General features: G+C 43.4%; 1 protein-coding gene across 3 annotated transcripts in view; it reads right to left on the reverse strand.

Annotated features, from left to right (window-relative positions):
* The window catches only part of LOC126248715 (sodium-coupled monocarboxylate transporter 1-like), a 423,655-nt gene that overhangs the window by 134,151 nt on the left and 271,994 nt on the right, over positions 1–17,510 (reverse strand). The gene's annotated exons all lie outside the window — the stretch shown is intronic.

The following is a 17,510-nucleotide window of genomic DNA, read 5'->3' on the forward strand; positions in this document are numbered from 1 at the left end:
CTTCAGTGTAAAAAAAAACGGCTCAAATGGCTCTGAGCACTATGGGACTTAACATCTGTGGTCATCAGTCCCCTAGAACTTAGAACTACTGAAACCTAACTAACCTAAGGACATCACACACATCCATGCCCGAGGCAGGATTCGAACCTGCGACCGTAGCAGTCGCGCGGTTCCGAACTGAGCGCCTAGAACCGCTAGACCACCGCGGCCGGCGCTTCAGTGTAAATGTGAGCGATAACAGACAGGCAACTTGCAGCGAACTGAGAAATCGGAGCGTAAACTAGATGAGGCAGCTATCAGCATTTTTCAGGACGATATGTATTTTGGAAATCATGCCCCTTGTCATAATACTAGGAATAGACACCGCTACAGTGTGAAGGTCTAGGCTGAGAACAAGTAATGAAGGATTGTTGTTTTGCGAGAGAGAACCTCTTAAAATTACGCTGTCTTTGGGGTAAATACAAATGCTGAGCTTAAAGACTTTCTCTGTTGGTAGCTTAACTCATAACATGTTTTATGGATACACTTCCACATGCGCTCCGTAGAAAATGCAGGCGATATTAAATTTCTCTCTATATCTTTGCCAAAACTGTTCCGCCATCGTCTCTACAGCATCTCGTATTCGTGCTGTAAGAGTCGGCACACAATAAACTAATGATCTGAACACTTTATCCATAACATAAACCCACAAAAAAATCGGTGTTATGTCTGCTGAACGTGGTATCCACGATGTTGGACCGTCTCTACCGATCCATCTGTCAGGAAAGATTTCGGTCAAGAACTGGAGAACAAATAATCCCCAGTGGTGTGGCGGTGCACGATCTTGTTGAAGCATTATCCGAGGTTGACATTTATGTAACTAGGGTGTCACATCAGCATGTGGAAGTGTATCCATTAAAACTTCATTAGTTAAGCTACCATTTGCAAATAATCGCATAAACTTGTGCAATTCATAAACAACTTTATGAATTAAACTACCATTTGCAACAAATAACATAGCTGTATCCAACGTACTTCAAAAAAATGGTTCAAATGGCTCTGAGCACTATGGGACTTAACATCTGAGGTCATCAGTCCCCTAGAACTTAGAACTACTTAAACCTAACTAACCTAAAGACATCACACACATCCATGCCCGAGGCAGGATTCGAACCTGCGACCGTAGCAGTCGCGCGCTTCCGGACTGAGGGCCTTAACCGCGAGACCACCGCGGCCGGCCAACGTACTTCCTTAGCAATAAACTTTTGTAATCAGGGAAAGACTTTATGCTCACCCTGTATATTGCCGACACTACAAAAATCAAAAGTTCCATCTTAGCTCCACAATTAACAGAATAATATGTAAGTGCAAACAAAACTTATTTAAACATCCATGTTACTTGGAGGCTGTTTTAGGTGCAGATGAAATTTCTCTTTTTTTTTCTTGTTTGTAAGGATACATACCAAAAAATCATGTTTCTTTGACGGTGCATTATTACTAAATTTTTCTATTGTACCAATGATGTTCCTCGTTGTGTTGGATTTTTCGAGAATGGTTCAAATGGCTCTGAGCACTATGGGACTTAACTTCTGAGGTCATCAGTCCCCTAGAACTTAGAACCACTTAAACCTAACTACCCTAAGGACATCACACACATCCATGCCAGAGGCAGGATTCGAACCTGCGACCGTAGCGGTCGCGCGGCTCCAGACTGTAGCGCCTAGAACCGCTCGTCCACCCCGGCCGGCCGGATTTTTCGAATGGCACTTGATAATAGCCATACGGTGAAATCGGCTGACAGGGTACAAGTGAATGATGAAATTAAGAAACTTCTTTTGAAACACCCGACCATGAAAAACGTTTTCATTTACAAAACTTTTACTGTGGCTGTGGATCCATACACAAGGGAAATAATGTCGGTTAGTTAAGTTCCATGTTCCAAGGATCATTTTGCGCGGTAAATCGTGCTGATGTGGAACGAGTCATTTTACATTCACACTGAAAATTATTTTATAAATATGGCTACATGCTAAACATTTACAAGGTTTTTTTAATATAGATGTGAATTAGTAATTCCTGCCCACCACCTTATACACATTACAATATTAGAAATTATTCTACGAAATGGGTGGAGTCGTCAAGGAGAAAATTTTTTTCATTTTGTTTTCAAATTTTACTTTGCTGTCTGTCACACATTTTATATTTCCGGGTAAGTGACCCAAGGCCGCATCTCGTGGTCGTGCGGTAGCGTTCTCGCTTCCCACGCCCGGGTTCCCGGGTTCGATTCCCGGCGGGGTCAGGGATTTTCTCTGCCTCGTGATGGCTGGGTGTTGTGTTCTGTCCTTAGGTTAGTTAGGTTTAAGTAGTTCTAAGTTCTAGGGGACTGATGACCATAGATGTTAAGTCCCATAGTGCTCAGAGCCATTTGAACCATTTTGAAGTGACCCAAAAGCTCAGTTGCAGCACTGAGCACCTCTTTTTCTGCTCAAGATAACTTTAGCGTGCAGTAATTAATATCATTTTTCATCTGTAATTATGTGCACCATTGTTCCTTCTGGACTGCAGTGGATTGTTTACAACAAATTTCATGATGAAACAAATATACTGTGAAGTAGTGGTCAGAAAGCTTAATTCTTTAAAAAGATGTATATAAGATGATGTGAATGAGTACCACACATTATTCTTACAGCAAGTTTTTGAGCAATGAAGACTTTCTTTCTTCACGATGAGTTACCCCAAAATATTATTCCATATGACGTGAATGAAAATATGCAAAATACGTCAGTTTACTGATTTGTCTCTCCTCAAGATATGCAGTGACTGTTAAGTGCCAATGGGGCTGAACTAGGTTGTTTCAGGAATTCTAAAATGTGTTTTTTCCAGTTCAAATTCTCATTAATATAGACACACAAGAACTTTGAAGTTTCCACCCTATTTACTATTTCGTCACCATGTATTACATTTATCATTGGTTTAATAACCCTAGATGAGCAGAACTGAATATGTTGTGTCTTTTTAAAATTAAGAATGAGACCATTTCCAGAAAACCAGTCAATGATACCTTTAATAACACTGTTACCAATTCTTCTGTTTCTGTATGTATGCTTGGATTGATTCCAGGGCTGCAAAAGGAACTAATTCTGCTTGTCGTATATTAGACAGAAGATCGTTTACATACACTGGTGTTAAAAATTAAAGCAACAAACGGTAATTTTGCAAGGTTACGTTTATTTTGCCACAAAACAGTACAAACAGGTGATAGCAAAGTAGAGACTATGTAAAGACAACAGAACATAAACAACTGCAACATGAATAAGGGTAGACAAATATGTTTTTCGTTTTTTCAACTTAACGGATTTATACACACATTCTGACAACTGATTAAAGTACTCGGTATGGGGTGTGACCACCTCTGGCAGCAATACAGGCCTGCCAACGACGGAGCACGCTGTGAATGATCTCATTAATCTCATGTTGAAACAATAACGCCCATTCCTCCTCTAGAGCTGCTCGCAAGTCTTGGAGAGTGGTTGGTGGATGCTGACGTTAAAAAGCCTTTCTCCCTAGTGCATCCCAGACGTGCTCTATAGGATTTAAATCGGGAGAGCGAGCAGGCCACGCCATGCGTGCAAATTCTTCCGTTTCCAAGAAAACATCAACCACCCGTGCTCTATTTAAGAGTGCTGTCCATTACTCTTCAGTAACTTGTTAATTAACGCAGGTAACTCCTGATGCTATGATCCTTGATAGTTCTCTGATAATACTTCCTTCCAGGGTCTATCGGTTGACACTAACACAGACACAAATAATTATTCTGTAAACGAACGTGCAAACAATATTATTACGCAAGGCATCTTCCAGAGAGACTGAAATATGCCAGTGTTAAGCCCCTGTTTAAAGAAGGTGGTAGGACAGATGTCAGTTACAACCGACCTGTTTCACTTCAGACATCATTTTCCAAAATTTTTAAGAAGGTGATGTATTTTAGAATAGTATCTCACCTGAGCAAAAACAATATCCTCAGCAAATCACAGTTTGGATTTCAGAAGAGTTGCTCTACTGGAAATGCCATTTACATGTTCACTCGCCAAATTTTACAAGCATTAAATGATAAAATAGCGCGCGTTGGTATTTTCTGTGACCTATCTAAGGCATTCGACTTTGTGTCTCACAGTATTCTCCTAGATAAATTGGAGTTTTGTTGGTTTGGTGGTACAGCCAACCAATGTGTAATGTAATATCTAATCAAAAGAATGCAGAAAGTTGTGCTTCGTAATTCAACCAATATAGTCCAAGGACATTATTCTGACTGGGGACAAATCACGTATGGGGTTCCTCAAGATTCAGTCTTAGGTCCACGAATGTTCCTCTTATACACTGGTGTCCAAAATTAAAGCAACCAACCGCTGTTTCCCCGTCCTGTGTCTAATTCACTATATAATCATACAAACTGTCAACAGATATCCGTACGCTCGTGTTCTGCACAGAAGATGGCATTCCGGTTCAACGGATAACCACACCAGTGATGACGTCACGGCACCTATCAAACGGGGTAGTGTCTGCTGGGTAGTCCCACATCTACAGTCGCTGTGTACACAATCACAGACGGTGCAGTATGACGCCTACCAAGCTCTCTGCGATGGATTACCGTAGGCCTGATAGCTTAACGTAAATCGTTCTGTTGTTTCTAGAATGTTGCGACAGTTTATGGAGACCGAAACTTTATTCGGAAGACCAGGGCAGAGCCGAACATGTATGACATTAGAAAGAGAGGACTGTTATTTGGCTGTAAGAGCACGACGGTACCGCCTTAGTACTGCACGGTAACTGGAATCTGACCTGGCAGCATCCACTGGACGTATTGTATGGAGGCAAACTGTGTATAGAAGGCTTCAGCAGAGTGGCATTTATTGTCGGAGATCTACTGTATGTGTAGGCCTACCTCTGACGCGCCTTCAAAGAAGGGAGCGTCTAGAGTGGAGCCGTCAATATGCCACCTGGACGGACGAACAGTGGGCCCATGGTCTTTCCACAGATGAGTTGCGATTTGGTATGGAGAGTGAATCTCGACGGATTCGCATCTAGAGGGAACGTGGAACACAATTTCTGGACACATACATTGTGGAAAGAGATCGATATCCAGGGGGGTCCATAATGGTGTAAGCAGGGGTAATGTTGACCACTCGAACACCTCTTCACGAAATCGTACGGTCGAATCGGCTAGGTTTAACTGCTGTCAGGTATCGTGACGAGGTCTTACGAGGGAAAATGTCGAGTGCTACCCCGTACCGTGAACTTCCGTGCTGAGCAGGGAAACAGTACAGACTGTTCAGTAAAACGGAAGTTAGACTTCAAAGTTCCGTCGACGATGAGGTGGTTATAGACACAGGAAAACTGGTATTATTTAAGAACGGGGATTAGAAATCAGTCGTGTCCGCATCAGTGAAGTATCCCATACATTTTCTTAATAAAGTAAAGGAATTCGCTGAAAATACAAATCAGGATGGTCGAAGGGGGATATGAACCCCGCTTCTCTTGAATGAGAGTCTAGTGCCTCAGCCACTGTTTCATTTTACTCGGTAATATTTATCAATGAGTGGTACGTCCGGAAAGCCAGCTGTGAAACAAGGACGTATTGTATGGTGCCGCAAGCTACAGACGCGGTAGAAAGTTTTCGAAACGCTGCATGTCTCTACCTGGTGAATAGCTCGCTGTACCGGTGTTAAACATCTGATCAAGCCGTTTACTCTTTCAGCTAATTGCTTAGAGCAAAAAGAACAGGAGACTTCTACAGTCCCACGCTAAGAATCCCATTTAACAGTCGCATACAACAACTGACGAAAAGAGGAAAGCACTCTAAAATGGAGGGACAATCTAAATGAAACTTCACGATTGAAAGAGTATGTGAACTTGGCAGTATGAGGCCACTTATTAGTATGACATTGTTCTTCCTCTGGCCTGAATGAAAGCACTGATTCGGTTGGGAAAAGTGTCACAAAGCCGCTATATCCTCTCCTGAGGCAAACTGTCGTAACTGGTCCATGGTGTTGTGAATACTGCTACTGGGACGGAGTTGACACCCGAGCTGGTACCACACATGGTCTATCAGGGACAGTTCTGGGAATTTTTATGGCCACGGGAATACCTCAACATCACAAAGAGAGCTCGCAGAGACATGTACCATGTATAGATGAGCATTGTCCTATTAGAATGGTTCAAATGGCTCTGAGCACTATGGGACTTAACATCTATGGTCAGCAGTCCCCTAGAACTTAGAACTACTTAAACCTAACTAACTTAAGGACATCACACACATCAATGCCCGAGGCAGGATTGGAGCCTGCGACCGTAGCGGTCACGCGGTTCCTGACTGAAGCGCCTAGAACCGCACGGCCACACCGGCCGGCTGTCCTATTAGAAAGTGGCACCACAATACTGCCACATGTTTGCTAATACATGAAGACGCAGGATATTCGCGACGTACTGTTGTCCCGCCTAAGTTCCCTTCTATCACTACGTGCTCTAAAACACCGAGTAACATGCGTTTGTTTGTGCCTGTAGTCATACCCAATGTCTGCCCAAACCATGACGCCACGAGCAACACTGCTGTGCCTCCCCAAATCATGAGAAAAATGGGACTTCTTCCTAGGTCGCCGTCAAACACACCGACAATCGTCATCCGGGGTAGTGCAGAACCACGATTCATCGCTCAACACAGTGGGACGTCATTCATCAGCGGCTCATGCTTGCCAAACGTTGCACCTCTTTAGACGCAGCCTACATCTAGGACGGTACTTCCCTAGTCCGGCTGCTGCTGCTATTCTCCGATTAATGATGCGGGATGATACAGAATGTTGTAGAGAGTTCATTACTTGTTCTCGGATGACAGGCGCCGTTGTGACGGGGTAACGATGTGCTTGGTGCACAATATGGCCATCACTCTCTCTGGTAGTCAGACACGGACTACCGGAACATTGACGACGCGTATGCCTGCCCTCACTTTCTCATGCAGGACAGCATCGTGCCACTGTTACATCAGAGTGCACCTCATGTCTGCTTGTAACTCTGTGAGGGGTTGATAAAGCTGTCTCGCGCTATTACGCGGCATCTATCTGTTCTTTACAGTAATCACCCAGCATGCTACCAAGCCTGGTAACAACGCCAAACACGAACGACACTAATGCACTCTTGTGGTCGTTCTATCTGTCACAGAGAATTGCAACTCTCAATCATTTACATTCCCATCGATGGTGTGTAAGTGTACCAAGTTATTTTGACATCCGACTATGTCTTCTGAGGGCTTCACTTTTTTTTATCACGCAGTGTAAATTCCCACATAAGGGTCTTCGTAGCTTAGGCTACAACTAGATGCTAGTGGCACCATACCAGGAGGTAGCCGGTTTAATCCATGGTGGGGAAAGGAATTGCCGTGCCTACTTTCTGACGGAATAAGGGAGAAGAGGGGATGGTGTGAAGTTATTGGTCACCAGATTGTGAGCCAATGAGCTGGGTAAAATTCTAAATCTCACCGCAGTGTCTCATGGATTAAGGGCATGGGAAACTGTTTAGGGCGATGGTGATGTGGGCTCGGCGACGCTCTTCGTGACATTCAACAGGAGTAGGCTATACGACAGCATTTTGCTTACCCTCTTTCCTTCTTAAATTTTTACAATCCTTCATAAAACCCAAACTCAGTACGACAATACGCAAGTACTCATCCTATCTACATTTACGTTTATACTTCGCAAGCTATCTTCTGGTGTATATCGAAGGGAACTTCGTATACCATTGTCATTTTCTCCTTTCCTGTTCTAGCCGCGAAATGTGCGCGGGAAGAATTATTGTTGGACAGCCTCTGTGTGAACTCGAATCTCTCTAACTTTATCATCAGGTCTTTTCACCACAAATAGGTAGGAGGAAGCAATATAATGGATCAGCCTTTTAGTAACCACATCGTTTCCGGAGCGGGAAGGAGCGCCTGGTCCCCGGCACGAATCCGCCCGGCGGCCTTGTGTCGGGGTCCGGTGAGCTGGCCAGTCTGTGGATGGTTTTTAGGCTGTTTTCCATCTGCCTCGGCGAAAGCGGGCTCGTTCCTCTTATCGAAATAAGTGTATAGATGAGCATTGTCCTATTAGAATGGTTCAAATGGCTCTGAGCACTATGGGACTTAACATCTATGGTCAGCAGTCCCCTAGAACTACTTAAACGGGCATTGATGTGTGTGATGTCCTTAGGTTAGTTAGGTTTAAGTAGTTCTAGGGGACTGCTGACCATAGATGTTAAGTCCCATAGTGCTCAGAGCCATTTGAACCATTCTAATAGGACAATGCTCATCTATACATGGTACATGTCTCTGCGAGCTCTCTTTGTGATGTTGAGGTATTCCCGTGGCCATAAAAATTCCCAGAACTGTCCCTGATAGACCATGTGTGGTACCAGCTCGGGTGTCAACTCCGTCCCAGTAGCAGTATTCACAACACCATGGACCAGTTACGACAGTTTGCCTCAGGAGAGGATATAGCGGCTTTATGAGCTTTTCCCAACCGAATCAGTGCTTTCATTCAGGCCAGAGGAAGAACAATGTCATACTAATAAGTGGGCTCATACTGCCAAGTTCACATACTCTTTCAATCCTGAAGTTTCATTTAGATTGTCCCTCCATTTTAGAGTGCTTTCCTCTTTTCGTCAGTTGTTGTATGCGACTGTTAAATGGGATACTTAGCGTGGGACTGTAGAAGTCTCCCGTTCTTTTTGCTCTAAGCAATTAGCTGAGGAAAGTCCACTGGACCTGACGGGATACCAATTCGCTTCTACACAGAGTACGCGAAAGAACTTTCCCCCTTTCTAACAGCCGTGTACCGCAAGTCTCTAGAGGAACGGAAGGTTCCAAATGATTGGAAAAGAACACAGGTAGTTTCAGTTTTCATGAAGGGTCGTCGAGCAGATGCGCAAAACTATAGGCCTGTATCTCTGACATCGATCTGTTGTAGAATTTTAGAACATGTTTTTTGCTCGCTTATCATGTCATTTCTGGAAACCCAGAATCTACTCTGTAGGAATCAACATGGATTCCGGAAACAACGATCGTGTGAGACCCAACTCACTTTATTTGTTCACGAGACCCAGAAAATATTAGATACAGGCTCCTAGGTAGATGCCATGTTCCTTGACTTCTGGAAGGCGTTCGATACAGTTCCGCACTGTCGCCTGATAAACAAAGTAAGAGCCTACGGAATGTCAGACCAGCTGTGTGGCCGGATTGAAGAGTTTTTAGCAAACAAACACAGCATGTTATTCTCAATGGAGAGACGTCTACAGACGTTAAAGTAACCTCTGGCGTGCCACAGGGGAGTGTTATGGGACCATTTCTTTTCACAATATATGTAAATGAACTAGTAGATAGTGTCGGAAGTTCCATGCGGCTTTTCGCGGATGATGCTGTAGTATACAGAGAAGTTGCAGCATTAGAAAATTGCAGCGAAATGCAGGAAGATCTGCAGCGGATAGGCACTTCGTGAAGGGAGTGGCAACTGACCCTTAATATAGACAAATGTAATGTATTGCGAATACATAGAAAGAAGGATCCTTTATTGTATGATTATATGATAGCGGAACAAACTTTGGTAGCAGTTACTACTGTAAAATAACTGGGAGTATGCGTGCGGAACGATTTGAAGTGGAATGATCATATAAAATTAATTGTTGGTAAGGCGGGTGCCAGGTTGAGATCATTGGGAGAGTCCTTAGAAAATGTAGTCCATCAACAAAGGACGTGCCTTACAAAACACTCGTTCGACCTATACTTGAGCATTGCTCATCAGTGTGGGATACGTACCAGGTCGGGTTGACGGAGGAGATAGAGAAGATCCAGAAAAGAGCGGCGCGTTTCGTCACAGGGTTATTTGGTAAGCGTGATAGCGTTACGGAGATGTTTAGCAAACTCAAGTGGCAAACTCTGCAAGAGAGGCGCTCTGCATCGTGGTGTAGCTTGCTGTCCAGGTTTCGAGAGGGTGCGTTACTGGATGAGGTATCGAATATATTGCTTCCCCCTACTTATACCTCCCGAGGAGATCACGAATGTAAAATTAGAGATTCGAGCGCGCACGGAGGCTTTCCGGCAGTCGTTCTTCCCGCGAACCATACGCGACTGGAACAGGAAAGGGAGGTAATGACAGTGGTACGTAAAGTGCCCAGCGCCACACACCGTTGTGTGGCTTGCGGGGTATAAATGTAGATGTAGATGTAGATGTAGATTCCGCCTCAGCTACACTATGTCGGCGATTGCTGCGCAAACAAGTTCTCCACGTACGCGTACACCACCATTACTCTACCACGCAAACGTGGAGGTTACACTCGCCTGGTGTGAGACGTTCCCTGGGGAGGGGATCCACCGGGAGCCGAACCTCCCAATAACCCTGGGTTCGGTGTGGGGCGGCGGAGGGGTAAAGTGGACTGCGGTAGTCGTCGTGGGGTTGTGGACCACCCAGTTAACATACAAAATACATACATACAACCACATCGAGATACACTGCTTTTCTCTTGTAACGTCTCACACTGGAGTTGGATGAGTATCCCCGTGACGCTTTCGCGCTCACTAGAAGAACGTGTGACGAAAGGTTCTGCACTATTTTGGATCTCCTCTATTTCCTCTATCTATCCTATCTGGTAAGGATCCCAGAGCGACGAGCAAAAATCGAAAGAGGGTTTTGTAAGCTACCTCCTTTATTGGCGGACCACACTTCTTGACGATTCTTCCAATGAATCTCAGTTTGGCAACTCCCTTGCTCGCGATTAGTTTTATGCAGTAATTCGACTTTAAATCGTTGCGTACGCAGATTCCCAGATTTTTTGATAGGTGTGACTCCTTGCAGTGACTTTTCGGCAATTTTTTGATAGGTATGACTCCTTGCAGTAACTTTTCGGCAATCGCGTAATCATGCAATCTTTCCGCATATTTATCCGCAGTTCGTCACGTTTGTTTATTTCGAGGGTCAGTTGCCAACCCTTACACCAAGCGTCGATTTTCTTAAGGTCCTCCTGAATCTCGTTACAGTTTTATACCGTTGCGATTTCTCTGTACATAACTTTATAACACGCGAACAACCTTTTTATGTTATCTACAATCATCAACATGACACAGATACACACAACCACGGAAATGAGTCACAACGTTTGATTTGGTTTTCTTATTTGTTAAAATAAGAACATTGTCACTTGTATGAAAACTTTCAGTTTCTTCATTAGCTATACATTATGGATTACGGATCATTCATGAACTCTGTCGGTCTTGACCTGTTAATGCCTTTAGTTGAGAACTACATTATCCTGTCCAGACACCCACGAGCACTCCGTCGCCATTAGGATTGCACACGGAGCTAGAGGTCTCCCCGTATCAACTATAGCAACTGGATCACGAATAATAACTCCTGGCAAGGGGTCATCAAAATAAGTCGACGCAGTGGATAATACTACGTTGTCCAAGGCTCTCCCCTTTAACGTCACAATAATGATAAAGTTCGTATTGCATTAGGTACAAAGAGACCCAAAAAGACTATTAAAGCTATGGGCTACAAGGTAGTTATTTATCATTGACGTGATATTGTAACCTCGAAGTTCAACGAGGTTATACAGAATAGTGATCGCACAGCTTGTTGCGGAATCTAAACGCAGTGCACAACCAGAGTCACTTCGCAGAGACTAAGAATCGATTAAAATGCAACTAATGGCAAGTTAGGTATCTTAACGAACACCACAAACATTTCTCTTCATGTAATAATTTAGAGCACTGAGTAAATCCTAGAGTGCACGAGTGGAGATCGGGCATTAGTCAGAACTTCGCCTAGGTGACGGCTACAGTACTCCGAACCAGCTGCTTAAACCAAAGCTTTTGAGTGGGCCTGAGACGCACTTGAAACAGAATTGGTGGCTGCATCACACGTTACAATCCCTCTATTCGCACTGAAAGGTTACAGCAGTTTGCATTATAGGGCAGAGCCGGGCGCAGTGGCGCTGGCGGGCAAAGTGGCTACTGGGATCCCGGGAGCTATGAGGTGCCGACATCGTTGCGGGAAATGTTTTAACTTATTCGCTTTGGAGGACACAGTACCCCATGAAGCATAACCTGTCCCCTGTGCCGCTCCTCGGAGTTGTCAATAATTTTTGTCGATTTTAGTTATTCTGATGTTACCTAAAAGGTCACTTCATGCGTTTGTTATTGAGAGGAAATGTCACTTACGTCTTTTTAATGAAATTGTGTTGAAGGTGTCAATCTTGACTCCATAACCTCAGTTTAGTTACTATAGTTCGGTTTTGCTATTAGAGGGTATATAGCTTTTGTGTGAAGGCGTCAATGCGGACAAAGTGGCCATCTCCGAGGTGGCTTCTGGAAAACGTAAGAGCAGCATCCAAAAGAAGGATTCCCCGGCGATACTTACAGCAAGTTCTTGTAACAGTGACTTAGAAGTGGCAAATAAAGAGAGAGAAGAAAAAGAAAATAAAAAGAAGCAAAAACCGAAAGCAGCTCAAGAGAAGAAAGGGAGTGACAAAAAGAGTGTGAAGAGCAGGAAACCCGACCCTAGAAGAGTTATTGTTGGCGACAATGATGAAGACACAGAGTGCATATGCTGCGAGGAAAAATTTTCTACAGGCTTAGTTAAATTCCACTGAAATGTCCAATGAACTTATAGCGAAAATTGTAATTTTCATTGTTTACACTTTTGTCAGCAGCAAAGAGCCTTCTTTCCTAAAGATCACGGAATTCCAGACAAAAGTATGTTTCACTTTATGCAAAGCACTGTGGCTACTTGTTAAATATATTCGGTGAATTTAAATGTAAACCTTCATGGACAGAGTAATGTGTAGCATACTAGAAGGAGAATCGAGACGAGTTAAAGTTTTTTGGTAAAGTACACTGAGTTATCTGGATGTGTCTTTTAGGTTTCTCACATTTAAGCGAATACATGCTGCTCCTCGTCAGCGTCTTAGAAACAGATCGTAGTTTACATAGATCGCATACAGGAAACATGCACGAACTTTTGCCCCCTAGGCAAAGGTAACTTCGTGGATGGGGAAGGAAATTTTGTTGCAGAAGCTAATGACATTGCCACCATAAGTAATGACTTACCACGAGTGGGTCCAGAAAACGACAGCCTAAAATGTCAGTAAGAAGACTAATATGAATCCGACTAGAATGTTTTAAATACATATTTGTCGAGTAGTATCCCCCAGGTATGCGAAGATAGAGACCTTCCTCCCACTGAGTCAAGGGCAGCCGAATTCGCTGCGGAGAGAAAAGCAGAGTGAGAACATTTACCGGAGAAAGTACCAGTGGCCTCAAAAATTCTGCACGATGCTTGCCGCCAACCGAGGTGGCGCAGAAGTTGAATCGCGAGATGCGAGTTCTCCAGCTACGCATATATGTCTTTTCCACCGTTTCTGTAAGACGATTAAGGTGAATGCTGGGATGGTTCCTCTGAAAACAACGTGAGGGATTTCATTTCCCAGTTTTGTCTCACCCGAGCTCGTTCTCCTAATTTAATGTCCTAATCGTTGACAGGATGTTAAACCCTAATCTTCCTATTTATGGAGCTTGGATAGCTATGTCGTTCTGTCAGGCGACTATATCTAACGCATCAGTGCAGTTAAAAGCCAATGCTAAACTTACACTGATTTTAACTACTGATTCCATTCCTGACATCATTTTGATTAGAAAAAATATTTAACTTAACAATTGTCTCTTTGTACTCGACTAGAGGTGGTGTTAACGTCCAGAGAATTCTGTCACGCCCTTTACTGCCGAGAAAAAGGCCTCACCGAGAGAAACGGAAGCTTGCTGTACGAGGGACGAGTGCTCAGAAGGCCCAAAGTTCGAATTCTCGTTTAGGGGTCAGTGTTATTTTTCAGTGTCAAAAGAGCTTTCATGATTTATACACATAAATTGAGGAGTCCCGGAACAAAACCCGATATATCCACTTTTGCTGTATTCGCGTGTTTGAGCTGTAGGTGGGAGATACGGGAGTAATTATACATGCTGCCACAAAATAATTTTCAGCACAACGCGACATCAAGTGTTTTATGGTGTGTTTCTTCTTTTTATAGCTTTTGGAGCCATTTAGAGATCACTATTTGTTACTTTCTGTATTAACAGCAAATGCGGATTTATCGGTTTTTGTTCCGGCGCTCCTCAATTCGTAGTAAAGTACTCAGTATTTCAAATTAAGCAAAAAATAATCCCCAAGCCCTGCACATGCAAAATAAAGATCAACACTTATAAAAAAGTAGTCAAAGAAACATAAAGTAAATGTGGCGTCAAGATAAGATAACTTCCGTGATTTAAAAGAAATTTTATTTACGGTGAGTCCTACAGAAATGAGCCAAACTACTAAGACCGGAATGAAATAGCTTACTTACTTGGAAACATATCAGTATGAAGTCTCACAAATTAAACTAGCATTTTTCTTCTCCTACGTGTATCCGGGCTACATATGCAGTGAACTTCCTGATAATAGATTTCCCAGAAAAAGAAAGGAAGGCAGAAAATAAAAAGTCTCTTTATATTTTATCAGCTCTCAGTTTACATGAGCACGTGGGTAAAGTTAGGTTCACAGACTAGCAGTTTAAATATATACGTAGGTGTTGTTTCTTGCTAGCAGTACAACAGGTGCCCACGTGATGCATCTGTACTGACTGCGTAGTAAGTAGTGTTTACAAAATGCAAATAAGCGTTCCTGCTCACAACCCATCTGTAACTTGACCTCAACGGCTATATATGTCTTACAGTTCTCGTCTCTCTAGCGATTTTATTTTGTTTCGACACAGAAAGACAGTTAAGATTCTGCGAGCGAGGTCACGAAGCTCTACGGAAACACCTTTCATACTAGTGCTTTCAACGTTTCATTACCTACTAACAGCAAGTGAAGTGAAGTGAAATGAAATCTGAAGAATGCACGGTGTACCTAGCGAGATGGCGCAATGGTTAATTTGCTGGACTTGTACTATGAAGAAACGGAAATCAAATGCGACTGCCAGGGTGGATACTTGAAAAAAAAAAAAAATAAATAAATGTTCTGTCATAGCTTTGTCCAACAGTCCTTTTCTGATAACCTTGCTATCGACGAAACGCTACAAGGCAGCATTTCTCTTTATTGAATTATACACCAGGTTTATTTGGGAAGCGCGAAAGCGTGACAGAGATGCTGAGCCAACTCCAGTGGAAGACGCTGCAACACACGCATTTTGCATCAAGGAGTGGTTGATTGTTAAAGTTCCGAGAGCGTAAGTTTCTAGAAAAAATGGTTCAAATGGCTCTGAGCACTATGGGACTTAACATCTGTGGTCATCAGTCCCCTAGAACTTAGAACTACTTGAATCTAACTAACCTAAGGACATCACACACATCCATGCCCAAGGCAGGATTCGAACCTGCGACCGTAGCAGTCGCGCTTCTAAAAGAGGTAGCAACTATACTGTTTCCTTCCGCTCATATCTCCCGAAAAGACCATGAGGGTAAAATTAGGGAAATTTGGGCCCACACAGAGCCTTATCAACGATCGTTCTTCCCGCGAACCATTCGCGACTGGAACAGAAAAAGGAGGAAGTAACAGTGGTACCCAAGTACCCTCCACCACACACCGTAATGTGGCTTGCGAAGTAGAGATGAAGATGTAGTATGTGGTAGTTTTTACGATAGATTACTCTGATTAAAAATGAGGAACGCAGAAACGGATACAGTATTATTTCGGTGCATGAGAGGATTACTTCACTGAAATTGTACACGTATGAGCTCACCGTGAACTTGAAACAGAAAGTTTTATTCAATGGAATGTGTCTTTTGGAGCTATGGAACTGCGCCACATTGTAACTGGCCGTTTCAGATCCTACAGTGGTGAGCTGCTCATACCGGTCACGTTCCGGTGTTAGACAAATCCTCAGACATTAACTAGTTAGGCTACACGAAAAGAGGAGTACACAGAAAGCAAGTAGCAAAGGTTTGAGAGATAAATCGTCACCCGCAGTATGGTATACTCTTCTCTGTTAAACCACGATTAGATGATCTGAGATGAAGTATACGTTTCGTGGGGAAGCAAGTAGAAACATGAAGTACAGTGGATAGCAGGAGGATCACAGTGCCTTCTAATTACCTAAATATTTTTTTCTATTTCGTAGATGATTAATAAAACAATCACTCATATTTCTTTCTTTTAAACCTGTTGTCATATGTATGACGCAAGTTTTTTCATTAGCTGCTTATGTATATCCATACTGAATAAAAAGTATATTATAGAACATCCTATCTACCACTTTTATAAAATCTCTACGTAAAACTGTGGATAGATGAAGTAAATCTTCCAGGCTGGAACAGCAGTTACGTAGAAGAGCATAGGAAACATCTTGGTAGTTATACCATGAGAGCTAAAATGTGAGTTTTTGTCCAGAGATCTCTTTCGATTCGCATTCGCCTAACTACCTGTAGGAGGAGGACGAGGGGATCGGTGCTGTTTAACGTCCCGTCGACAATGAGGTCATTAGAGACGGAGCAGAAGCCCGGATTAGGGAAGGATGGAGAAGGAGAGCGGCCGTGCCTTTTCGAAGGAACCATCCCAGCATTCGTCTGAAGCGATTTAGGGAAATTATGGAAAACCTAAACCGTCGTCCCGCCGAATACGAGACCAGTGTGCTAACCACCGCGCTACCTCACTCGGTACCTGTAACAAATATGGACACTACAGTGTACATACCCACATCTGCACCATTAGGTACTTCCAAGCCCTAAATGGACCACAAATACTTTCGATAATCTCTATATGTAACATTATGTTGGTACCAACAAGGAAATGAAAAAAGAATCAAGTAACAATGGCGGTAGATTTTCAGACAGACGATGCACCTGTTTAGGGAAAGTATGGTGTGAATTCGTCACAAGTTCTATTACCGAACATCCTGATGGAGGTTTTCAGGCGGTTTTCGCCAGTCATCCAGTAGAATGCTTGGCTGGAGGCTGAACTTCGTCTCTTCTGATGATGATGATGATGATGTTTGGTTTGTGGGGCGCTCAACTGCGCGGTTATCAGCACCCGTACAAATTCCCAACCTTTGCTCAGTCCAATCTTGCCACTTTCATGAATGGTGATGAAATGATGAGGACAACACAAACACCCAGTCATCTCAAGGCAGGTGAAAATCCCTGACCCCGCCGGGAGTCGAACCCGGGTCCCCGTGCTCGGGAAGCGAGAACGCGACCGCGAGACCACGAGCTGCGGACTCGTCGCTTCTGGTTTGCTCATTGGAACATTTAATCGATTATACAGAATGTCTGTTTCATGTCAGTTGGAGACGAAATAGCAGTGCCTGCGTTATTAAGAAGTACGTTTCAGCGACTACAGCCGTCAAGAAACACAAGAAATATATTCGCAGTTGCGAATATAAACCACCTCCGGCTGTATATTAGAATGATGACAGTGAAAATTTGTGCCGCATCGAGACTCGAACCCGTGCCAGTCGACGGCCTGGTATGAGGGAATGAAGACTAAATA

Source organism: Schistocerca nitens, chromosome 3 (genome assembly GCF_023898315.1).
Source record: "Schistocerca nitens isolate TAMUIC-IGC-003100 chromosome 3, iqSchNite1.1, whole genome shotgun sequence".
Taxonomy (NCBI): domain Eukaryota; kingdom Metazoa; phylum Arthropoda; class Insecta; order Orthoptera; family Acrididae; genus Schistocerca; species Schistocerca nitens.